Raw genomic sequence first — 11,852 nt, 5'->3', positions numbered from 1 at the left:
TTCCCTACGATGCTTTCCTGTGTGTGTGTGAGTGTGTGTGTGTGTGTATGTGTGTGTATGTTTGTCTCTGTCTCCCATTCCCTGGAGGGAGAGTTTGTAGCTCCCCATTGTAGAAGAGTCAGTCAAGAAGGACCTCACTGCATTGAATAATTTCTTGGTATACACTGTTTATTAGTATTACAGGAAATCACAATGATTGATTGTCTCTTTTGTATTCTTCTTTCCCACAGGGTCTTCCACTTCAGTTCCTTAGGTGAACCTAGGCCGCTGTCATCCCTTGGACAGAAGGAAAAGACTCAGGTAAGTGTTTTTGCTTTATGGTTTAGTCAAGGGAGGATGTGAGGAATAAATAATAGCTATGCATAAATGTGAAGGGAGGGGCTAGAGGTTGGAGGAACCAAAAGAAAAAGAGTACCCAATGATTTCTGTCAAATGCCATATTTTGTGTACGCATTAGGATAACATGTTGCAAAGAGGCAGGGATGGAAAGAGTGCTGGGAGCTAGGGGGTGTGTTTTCTTGAGCAAAAGGGAAACAAAGTCCTCTTGCCAGATCTTAACTAATACTGAAGTTGTCTCTTCCAAGAGCCTGTTTTTCCCCCAAAAGATCTGTTTCAGAATTTTATAAAAGGAAAAAGGCGCACACAGACCAGTCCAAGCCCAGCGTTTCTAACTGCCACCCTCAGCTAGTCATGCCAGTCATTCTCCGAAGAGGCAGTTTGCCCTTAGGCCCAATGTGGTGCGCGCTCTGTCAGAGATGGTGCTTGGCGCTGGCGGAGGCAAATGTGTGTGCCGAGGACTCCAGTCTACCTTTCACTATCGCTTATACTCTGAGCACAAGGGGGCGCTGCAGGACCCGGGCTTCACAGGACAGTGCAATGAGTGCACGGCCAGTCATTCATGCTGCAATGACGAGCATTATTAACACACCACCATGGCCACCACAGAAATGTGCATCCCACAGAGAGCAGCGTTACACTCTGGAACAAGCTCCACACAGGCACAGCCCACCCCTCTCAATCACACTCTTACCTCCTAGGTCCAGTGACTCCTCAGCGAGGAGCTGGTACAGAGTTATGATTCTGTTGTGGTGACACGGAGGGATGTATGTGTCTCAGTTTTATCAAAGGACCTAACAGAGTATTTATTTAGGATTTTACTTGCAGGGGCTGATCTTAGGACTACTTGTCTTGGTTTGGAATTAACCAGGAACGTTGTTTCCATTGATGCAGCAGGTGCAGTAGCACTGAGCCTCATTCAGCTGACCTACTGCTGTTTTTTAGGGGCATTTTCTGCTTTGCACTAGGGCCCATGACACACTGGCTACGCTATTGGAACAAAATGTTCTAAAATCAAATCTTGGCTTCCCATTCCAAAAAGATAGTACCCTGATCACGCTACTCATCCTCTGTGTCCCACTTCTGTTTGCCATGGTTTTATGCTGTTATTCTTTGCTAAAGCGCCGGGATGCTCCCTGGAGTAGCCGTGCGCTATAAAAGAAATAAAGTAACATAACATAACATAACATGGTCAGGAGTCATATACTTTGCTCTCCCGCTTTACCTTTTTGCACCGACATTTGCACTTCTGCCTGATATGCAAAAACAGCTATTTACTGAATGATGTGTGAAGATTGAAGTTTGCAATGGTTAACAGGTTCAAAAGATATTGATTACACTGTGGGCAATGTATAGACATGTTAGAGGAAAACTCTATTGCATCAGTACCAAACTGCGTAATTTGGACACAAGAACAGAAGAATGACCAATCATGGCCAGAGAAAAAAAGTTAATCTCACCGACGTTGATTTTTTTGAAACCTTACCAGCTATGTTCCTTTAAAAAATTCACAATGCATTGGCAAAAGAAAGTGAAAAGGACGGAGTACAGTTTGTGCGTATTAGGCAAAAACTAAGTTGACATTCTGGCCATTTCAATAAATAAACACTTAGGCGTGACTTCACACCTGGCTTGACACACAAAATCATAATCACTAGCTTTTTCTAATCACTAAGACCGCAACTCAGCACTTAAAAAAATATTTATCTTTAGGAAACTGAGTTTAGAAGTTAATATTTCATCAATAAAAGCATTGATGCCATATCTTGGCTTTAATATTTGCTAAGTGTTAGCGTGTTTCAAGAAAGATACACAGCAGGTTTTGTGTTTACATCCTGGCAGCCACGACAGCCTCCATCACCGCTTAAGACTCCTTGGCGGTAGGTTGGCGGTCACTTATCCATCAAACAATCTTCCCCCACAACTCAACCTTCGGTTATACACAGAACCAGGCGCACTGCAGCCTCGTTCGCATATAATAATATTATGTTATGTTTTATTGATTTGCATAGTGCATTAATCACTCAAGAGGGTATCCAGGCGCTTGGACAGGTGTGTAGGTGTGAAGCCCCCCAAGGTGCTTATGTGAAGAGCCGGGGTTTCAGCTTCTTGCGGAACTCAAGAGGTGAGGAGTTGTGATGTGTTGAGGCTTATGGTTGTGGGTGGAGCTAATAAATGAAGTGGGTGGGGCCACTGAGGAAAGGGCGGGGCAGGGGGAGTGGGTGTGGCCTCCTTAAAAAATGTGAGCACCTGCACCTAATATTTTACAAATTGAGCACTGCTCCGGGCAGATCTGAAAGTCTTTCACCAGTGTGCTCTGTACGACGGACTGCCTACAACCCGAATCCAGTAAGGCTGTCACGTTTTTTTCCATTGAGTGTAAGACTTGCGTAGAAGCCAGAACCCATTTCTTCTGTATATAGGATGGTTTTGGGTATACAACTGACATCCATCGGTTCTTCCGTTGACTTTTTTGGTGGACAGGTCCTAGCTATATACCCACACTCCCAACACTCGTAGCATTGGGGTCCCTGGAACGGAGCGGCCTCACCTCTAGAGGGCTTGCCTTTCAGAGACTCCGGGGTGGCCCGGTTTTCTTCTCATTTTGCATGCATCCTGTGGCATACCGTGAGGACCTATCAGGTTCAAAAGCTAGTGTCTTTGGTTGGGCCCGAGCAAAGGACGTTGCCATCTCCACAGGTTGATCCACAGAGAGATGTGGCTGTTGACATAGCCACCTCTGGGTGGGTGTTGGTAAGGCCTCAAGAAACTGCTCCAGATAAATGACCACCAATATTTGTTCCTTGCTGTTCTCTTGGGGTCTTACCCATTTATCAGCAGCCGCCTTTAACTTTAAAAATATTGTCTTTGGGGTACCTCCAGGGTTACCTCGTTCCTTTCTGAATCTTGACCGATATGCTTAGGAATCCATTCCCAAATGGTCCAATATGACAGCCTCAATGTCCTCGTAAGGAGTGTTTCCTGTGGGGTTAGCCACTTGGTACACAGCCTGGGCCTCCCCTGTCAATAGCAGTGCTAAAAAGAAAGGCCACTTCCCCCCCCCGGCCACCCACAGCTTGGGCAGCCCTTTCGAAATTCGTAAGGAAGGCATCCGGGTCCTCGCCCGGTTGATATTTCTGAAGGGATATGTTGGGGGGCCCTGCATGTACCCCTTGGTGGCTCTGTTGATTTGTGGTTTAGTGCGTTTGACTGTCAGCAACCTTATGTATGCATTCAACCTGCTGGGTGAGCAAAGTCTTGAACATTTCCCTGTCCACTTGGGCCGTCATCATCTGTCTCTCTGGCCCATTCCAATTTTTCTTGACCATGAATTAGTTGTTGCATTAGGCTTTCCATCATCTCGGACTAATGGAATTATGCCCACATTCTACACCACGTATGTAGAAGAGTCGGTCAAGAAGGAGCTGTCTGCATTGAATAATTTATTGGTGTGCACTTTGTATTAGTATTACAGGAAATCACAATGATTGATTGTCTCTGTTATATTCTTCTTTCCCACAAGGTCTTTCACTTCAGTCCCTTAGGTGAGCATCGGCAGCCGTCGTCCCTCGGACAGAAAGAAAAGGGTCACGTAAGTGTTTTTGCTTCATGGTTTAGTCAAGGGAGGATGTGAAGGATAAATAATAGCTATGCATAAAAGTGAAGGGAGGGGGTAGAGGTTGGAGTAACAAAAAAGAAAAAGAGTAGCCAATGATTTCTGCCCTTGTCTTTCTTTTCCGTCTCACTTATATCCTTTTCCCTGGGTCCCTTTCACCCCCCCTCCTCCCCTCCCGTCCCTCCCTGACAGAGCCCCTTTCCAAAACCCTTTAGACACCCGGACGCACCTGGAAGAGCCACGTCCCTCCGGGGCGTAGTGACTATACGTCCTTCATTGAGGTCTGGTCTCCTTCTTCGGCTTTTCCTCCTCCGCCGGGTTGGAGTGTTCTGTTCACGGACAAGCTGTGACCTCTCCAGGGCTCCGGTTCTCTCTCTCAGAAGGCTGTTAGGTGTTCTCCGTCTGGTTTCTCCACCTTGCGCTCCCTTGCTGCATGTAGCTGGACCAACTACTGACCAACCTGACGCGCTCTCCGTCCCGCCTTCTTGAATCGTGTATCGTCTGACGTCTGTCCTCATCTCCGTCTTAAAGGGGCCGCCTGCCGATTCCCCTCTCTCCACTTCTTACTGGCAGCAAAGCGGCCAACTGGTAACAGGGGACTGTGAATATAGGAGGGGAGAAACATATGAAGGGATGGCATGGCACTCTTATTCTCTATCTCATTTTGTACTACAGGGGCTCCCTGACACCCGTCTTGCTCACAGGTTGGACATCCCTCCTCGCAGATTGATTGGCAAGCAGCTGGGTTAAGGTTTTGGCATGGAGTGACCTTGCAATGACAGCAAGTGCTCCTCTGCCCCAACCCAGAAATGCTTGTTTATTTATAGCAAAAAGCATTCTTGTTCCCAGGCCGAGACCTTATCCAGGCCTCCCTTGTCCCTGACCTATTGATAGCTGCTACGCCTCATGGACGAATAACAAACTGTCTCATCTGCACAGTGTATGTTCAGACCGTAGTTGGTCAAGGTGTAGTGATAGTGTTCTTATGAAGTGGAATTCGTAAGCAAATGTAGTTTCATAGAAACTAATCCTTCACTTTTACAGATGCAAATGCGTCAAAAGTCATCATGTGAAAGAAAAGGCAACTTTGTCGAACGTGTCCATGTTAAAATGGCAGCGTTTCTCTCTGGGCCTAACTGAGCCATGTGACAAACCGTCGCAAGTAAGATTTTGAGAAGGAATAATACAATAGCAGTTTTGAAGCAGTGAATAGATATTAGTTAAGCTGGAGAGATTTAGTAGTGAGGTTCAGCTGAGAAATGTATCCAAAAAGTGTTTAACATTCATGCCCATGAAGAGGTCAGATGATGTGCAAGATGGATTGGCTGATTTGAGGATTGCAATGGGTTCTCTAGGTGAAAAAAAGAATTAAAGTGAGAGTGTTCAGCAAAGAGATAAAAGAGAGATGAGGGGCAGTAAGTGAAGTAGCAGGGTGTTCCCAAAAGTGGTGATCTTAGAGGAAAGTACGAAGTAAGGTCAGTGGTAGAGAGTGTGGAGTGAATGATGAGTGGGCTTAGTGGGGAGTTTAAGTTAGATGAAGGATGTGGGTGAGACTGTAGTCATCAGATGATATCTTGAAAGTATGTGCACTTGATATTAGCAGCAGCTAGAGACTGTGGGCCAGATGTAGGAAGGCAGATACCGGTCGGTAACGGCCGATTTCGGCCGTTACCGACCAGTATTTTGATTTTGGGATGTAGGGGCATGTTAAAATACAGAATCGGTAATTTTACAGATTCGGTAAAATACCAACTCTGTAAAATTATCGAATCTGTATTTTGACATGTAGGTAGCACTTAAATCAGTGCTACAGGGGTTTAAGAAGTCGTTATTTACCACCAACTAGAAGTTGGTGGTAAATAATGAAAACCCTTTCAAAAGCATTTTTTTGGCTTTTAAAACAGTGCCATGTTGCAGACATACATGCCCTAAGGGCATGTATGTCTGCAACATGTGCACCCATGCACAATTGAGGGGTGCAACAGGCTGTCAAAGTGACACCGTGCCACCCTTCTATGTTTCCCCCAATTACCGAATCGGTATTTACCGATTCGGTAATTGACATTCATTCCTATGGGCCTCCAGGCACATAGGAATGAATGGCAATTACCGAATCGGTAAATACCGATTCGGTAATTACCGAATCATACCAATTCGGTAATTAATTCAGTATAATTACCTACATCCCGATTGCCAGTTCTTAAATACCGAATCGGTATGATTCGGTATTTAAGAATCAGTAATCTGGGATTACCTACATCTGGCCCTGTGTGTTTAGTGCATTTATGTTAGTGGCAAGATTTTCTTGTTTAATTTGTCGGGAGGTCAGTAGAATGAATATAGAATTTTATAATTGTCTGGAGTAGGCCACATTAATTTGCTGCATGTGCAGTAGCCTGCCTACACATGATTCTGTTTTCACTCTGGCATGAGCAGGTTGTCAGCTCATCTGGTTCTGTTTACTGATAATGTTAAACGCAGATCTAAATCACTTGTTGATTGGTCCATCCCATGTGGTAGATCCTATTTTTTAATCCTCTCTTTTCTCCAGTGAGTTTGGTCAGTAACATACCAATCCCGGTACAGGAGAGAATCCGCTTTAAGGCTCAATGCGTCACCCATAAATCTCTGAAGGGAAACGGTCCACCCCTCATCAGGGCCCTGGTTAGACCTTACAAGGCCTCCAGAAGACTTCGCTCTGACGAGCTCCACTTGGCAGAGGTTCATAGAATAATGAGGGCCAGATCGAGTGGTTGCGACTCCTCATACAATGAAATGAAATGAAATGAAAGGAGGATTTATAAAGCGCGATTGCTGCCCTGAGGCGTCCAAGCGCTAAAGAAAGAAAGTGGTACTGACCGCTGAACCAATCGTCACAGAGAACTAGTTAATTCAATTCCACTAAGCTTTGGAATTCCCTACCACTCTCTCTCCGGAAAGAATCTAACCACCTGGCTTTCCGTAAACAGCTGAAGACCTGTCTCTTTCCCTAAGGGCCCCCCCTTTAGTCCTGCCTCTGGGTAGCCATGCGCTATATAGAAGCCTTTTTCATTTCATTTCATTTCAATCCTGCCCCCTGCCCGTACAGTTTCTTTATTACCTTAACTCTCTGTTTGTACTAAGGGTTTCAACCGAGATCTGTGTAACTGTGCAGCTCGTATAACATTTTGCCGACCACTGGTAACTATCAGCTACTCAGCGCTAGCCTTAAAATAGACGCTTCCAATGCTGAGCAAGTGCCTTATTTAGAGTTTGGAGGGCAGGGGACTCCTTCCTAATGTGGTGGGTGTCCCACCTCCCATATTTGAAGAGCCATTAACGTTAATGCATTGGTAATATCGCAGACTGGACATCCGCCGTGTTTATGATGGTGTCTGCCAAACTCTGAATAAGGCCCTGAGGCTCCGTATTCGTTTCTATTTGGATTATGAATACATTCTAGTCCGTCATCTCTCTTCATTCTAGATAATATCGGAGTTAATCCTACAACTTTTCCTTGGTATAATTGTTTAAAACTGCTGCCCTCCAAGGAGACTTGATTAAAGTTTGGCCTCCAGAAAAGCTCTATTTAATACAGCTCTCCATGTTCATAGGAGACATTTCAAGGTTGTCTGGAGAGTGCTACAGTGCATTTATTGTCTATTTGTAAAAAACCTTCAATTATTTTCAAAACTGCTGGCCTGTCCAGAAGTGAATTGAGGTATAACAGACCCACAGGAGTTTAGCAACTTCACGGTGTCTTTATTTTGCATCAAGGTTCTGTAAATTCGTCCTTTGATTCCCACGCTTTTGTTTGACTAAAGTATAATTTTGGATGATGAGGTCTGATGTTTGGGTGAAGGAGTTTGCCAACTGATGTTTTACGGCAAAAAAATCCTTTTTTGATAACTAATTTTATTGATTTTGGAAAACAGGAATAACGACACAGCGCTGATTCAGCCGATGCCCATGCGCACTATGGTACAAAGGAGGAGTCACCTACCTCGTGACTTCCAAAGACTTTTCCAGGACAACAACAAAGTGCAAACATCTGGTCCCAACACCAGATGGCGATCTATGCACAGTGTGTGACTCTGCAACTCTACATGCCAAGGACAGATGCATACTGGTAAGTAGCATTTCCCATTCCACCTGGCCCAACCGCCAAATTACATATATATCATTGCAATTGATTAATACCGTCAATAGAAATTCAACAAGATTTAAAAAATAACCGTGTTTCAACAAATGCCTCCCATCTCTGAGGCAAATAATTGTCTTAATATTCCAATTAAGTTATTGTAAAAGGAAGATGTACCCTTCCTCATACAATTGTCTTCTTTCATTTAGAAAAAATCACAGTAGTAAATTCTAAGCAGCTTACTTCACAATGTGGTCCAAGTGTGACCTGGTATATATCCACCAACAATTAAACAAGTTAAACAAGTTTCTTTGGAGATCCTGTTATCAGTCTAAAAACAGAAGTCAATATATATAATAAGTGGACTATCTTGCTTAATTATTTAATGGAGCTATTACCTGCTTATACTTATCCACAGGACTAGATTTGGAGTTACTATAGTTCGAAGATCAAATGTCCTCCAGTCTTTGGCTTTGGGCAGTTTTTATGCTTCAGATCTAGACATAAATTACATATGTCATTTGTATTTAGTAGTTTCTATCTACACGCTGCACTACCTCAAGCCTTATTACGATTTAATCTAGATGGGCAACTTATAATCAGGTATCAATAAATACTGGGAACTGCTGTTATATTTCTACATCATATTATGGTTGCCTCACACACATATCTCTCGATGTATATCCAGGGTTAATACTAATAGAGGTATTGAGATGTTCTCATTCGATGGCTCAGCAAAACAAGTTCTTACAGTTGTGTTTAGCCGTACTGGGCAGGTTTTGTTTACCGGCCTCGGTAATATAGGTTGTGTCATATTCAGTGTAAGAAAAAGGCAATATTAGTGCAAATTGACCAAAGTGAAACCTGTCTTCACTACAATTGCTACCTAAATGAATCGCAGACACTTAAAGTCTAGCATTCAGGTTATCATTAGAGAGACACGCTTGAGTTTAGTACCATTCGTGCTAGCCTCACTTATTTCACAGATTCAATCCAGCGCAGTCTGTCGAACTCTCAGTGCGTCACGTCAGCGATAGCCTATATGTGCTGCACCACTGGGATTGAACCATGTGACCCGGAAGTGTAATCAACTCTGAGCAATACATGTTGCTCAAAAAGTGTCGGCCATCTTAAACACACCAGTTCATCATATATATTGATATATTTTCAATATCTTGCCAAAAAATTGTATAATCGAAACCGTATTTGTGCGCTGTTATTACCTCACTCAGTTTGTGAATCTAAATATTTAAATATCACACGGGACAGAAAATAAAAAGAGTATTGTCACCTGAGTGCCCAAAATATCAGTTGTGTAACACCTAATGTTGTTAATTAGATGTGTCTTGTTTATACTGTGTCAACAAAAAGAAAGGGAGTTAGAGGAACTTTAGCTAGGCTCGCCCTCCAAATATTAAGTCAAACAAAAAAGGTCTCTGTTTCCAGATACCTAAGAGCCTTGCTAGATAGCAGTCAGCACACACTGGGGTTGACTGTGGAAATATGTTATTGTGTACAAAAAAGGAGAATTGCTCCTTTTTTAGGTGTCCCCTCACTCACCGGGGTTGCCCCACGGTGACATGCTTCATCATTGGGGCCATCCCAGTCCTCTACGGGCTGGGGCGTGCTGCGAAGTTACGTAGGAGCACTTTATAAGACTATGTGTGGTGCATGTGTATTGTGGGGAGTGGACTATGTGATGTGTGTTAAAAATACCTGCCCAGTAGGTTTTCAATAAACTTTATTCCTGCCTCTAGGTGGTAATATTAAAAACGGGGTGGAAAGATAGGCTGCCCTAAACGTAATGTGTCCAGATGTACCTATCAACTCCTATAGTCAACTATAGGAGTTGATAGGTACATCTGGACACATTACGTTTAGGGCAGCCTATCTTTCCACCCCGTTTTTAATTTTACCACCTAGAGGCAGGAATAAATACACATGCACAGGCCCTGTAGGTTGATGCAGGTTCTGGGCGCCCGGTACCGGGGAGAGGGATGGCGGAATGCGGGGATGGTCGCCTGGTGGTAGGGTCGAGTAGGGAGCGGGGCGGACAGGGGACGGGACGACCAGGGGTTTCTGGGTGCGGGGCTAGGCTATCGGGGTGCTGAGGAACGGGGGGAACCACGCCACAAGGCCAGGTCCAACACCATCGATCTGTAGTTATTGTGGATTAATTGGAGAAGAAATGGGATATCCGCCGTCCAAATTTGGTCGGATTGATGGGAAGAGCGGTTGGTAGTGATCACTGCTTTTTTGAGCAATCTCTACCTGTGAAGGAGGATTTCCCTCTGTACTGCTTGTAAGAAACAGCCTGCGGTTGTCGAAATGACTGCTGGTCCAAGGAGGAGGAGTAGCCCGGTTGGCCTTGAAAGGGTTGGTCTTGCCGGTATTGGTTGTAACCTCCCCCAAAAAAAGAGGAGACACGACCCCTTGCGGTACCAAAGGGCGGCTTTTTAAACTGTAGAGTGCCGAGAGCACTTGCTGGGTAAGTGTCTTTCTTTATTGCCTGGCGGGCGTCATCAATGTGCTGGCCAAAAAGTCATTCGCCGTCGTAAGGCATGTCAATAATCTTTGTTTGTACTTCTTGCTGAAAAGAAGTAGCTTTTAACCAGTCTTGACGTCAGAGGAAATATAACAGCAGTTCCCAGTATTTATTGCTACCTGATTATAAGGCCCTGCGAAACTTAGGCTTCAGACGCGCCATGCCCGGCTGGGGATAGAGGACTTCCTGAGTGAGATAAGACAAGGAGTTTCGATTGCACCTCCGGCCTCCCCTGGGAGACTGGTTTCTCTCACACCTCTGGCCTTCCCCTGTGGGCTGGTTTCGATCACACCTTTGGCCTCCCCGAGAACTGGCTCTAGACCCTGATGGGCGTCTGGGAATCCCCGGGCACATCTTCTAAAGGATCAAAGAGCCAGCCGACGGAACCCTCCAATGACCAGCCCTGAGGCAAGGGATCCTCGCCTGCGAGGGTCCGGACATCAAAGGGGCACTGCGCTATATCAAGGCTCGTCCAAGAACTAGTAGTCAGTTGTATCCTGGACAAGAGAGCCCTGCTTATCTGATCGCGGCTCAACCCTTGGGGAGAAGACTGGAAACCTGGACCTTATCGAGCCCTGCTGACGCTGTCACGGCTCATCCTCGTGAAGAAGGAACTGGAACCTCGGAGCCCTGCTGACCTCGTCGCGGCTCATCCTTGAACTCTAAAGGACATTCGTTGAACAACCTGAGCCCTGCTGACATGGTTGCGGCTCCTCAAGAACTGACAGACACTCTTTTCACTCCGGATCGAACCCTGCTGACCTCGTCGCGGCTCAAGGAGTACTCTGGTCCGCCGGCTGGACCATTGACGCTACCACCACGAACGGGTTCGAGAAGAAGTGAGTAGAACAGCCAGTACGGTCGCCATCTTCCGTATCCCCCGGCTCCAGGATTGAGAGCTGTGCGCAGGGTACGCTTCGTGCTGGCCTAAAGATCGAGACTGTACCGCTTCCCTCTTCCTCATCACTGAGACTTTACGATCCCTCAATCGCATTTTGCCTAAATCTCTACTGTTGATAAAGAACTTACTTATTGAAAGCAACTGTGTGGTGTCCGTTCATAAGTGGGGTGTGAACTCAGTGTGTACGATCCTAGACTCTAAGTCCTCCCCGGCGAGGACCTCACGTTAAGACTCGGCATTATTTGTGGGAGAGGTGGTTCACGGAGTGGTCGGGAGAGACTAACCTGGCCCTCTAGGATCGCCCCTTCTAACAGATGGGTTTTGGACATAGTGT

At 45.4% G+C, this 11,852-nt stretch overlaps 1 long non-coding RNA gene across 1 annotated transcript; it reads left to right on the top strand.

Annotated features, from left to right (window-relative positions):
* Positions 1–228: 228 nt before the first annotated feature.
* Positions 229–8,056, top strand: LOC147663338 (uncharacterized). Its single transcript, XR_015305351.1, has 4 exons — positions 229–300; positions 2,349–2,461; positions 3,860–3,928; positions 7,867–8,056. It is a non-coding gene; the product is annotated as an uncharacterized LOC147663338 (long non-coding RNA).
* Positions 8,057–11,852: the final 3,796 nt, after the last annotated feature.

Source organism: Lissotriton vulgaris, unplaced genomic scaffold, assembly GCF_964263255.1.
Source record: "Lissotriton vulgaris unplaced genomic scaffold, aLisVul1.2 SCAFFOLD_3521, whole genome shotgun sequence".
Taxonomy (NCBI): domain Eukaryota; kingdom Metazoa; phylum Chordata; class Amphibia; order Caudata; family Salamandridae; genus Lissotriton; species Lissotriton vulgaris.
This window is presented reverse-complemented; position numbering and strand designations above follow the sequence as displayed.